The sequence below is a fragment of the Penaeus chinensis genome, chromosome 40 (assembly GCF_019202785.1).
Source record: "Penaeus chinensis breed Huanghai No. 1 chromosome 40, ASM1920278v2, whole genome shotgun sequence".
Taxonomy (NCBI): Eukaryota; Metazoa; Arthropoda; class Malacostraca; order Decapoda; family Penaeidae; genus Penaeus; species Penaeus chinensis.
This window is the reverse complement of record NC_061858.1, coordinates 18944647-18944854: the sequence shown is the minus strand read 5'-3', so window position 1 is coordinate 18944854 and position 208 is coordinate 18944647.

Sequence of the window (208 nt, the reverse complement as noted above, 5' to 3'; positions counted from 1 at the left end):
TTCTCTTCTCTTCTCTCCTCTTTCCCTTTCCCCCTCTCTTCTCTCTCTCCTCTCTCTTCTCCTTTTCTTTCTTCTCCCTCTCCTTCTTCTCTTCCTCTTCTCTTCTTTTCTCCCTTTCCCCCCCTCTCCTCTTCTTTTTTCCTTTTTCTTTCCTTTTTTCCTCTCTTCTTTCCTCTCTTCTCTCCTTCCTCTTCCTTTTCCTCTCCTT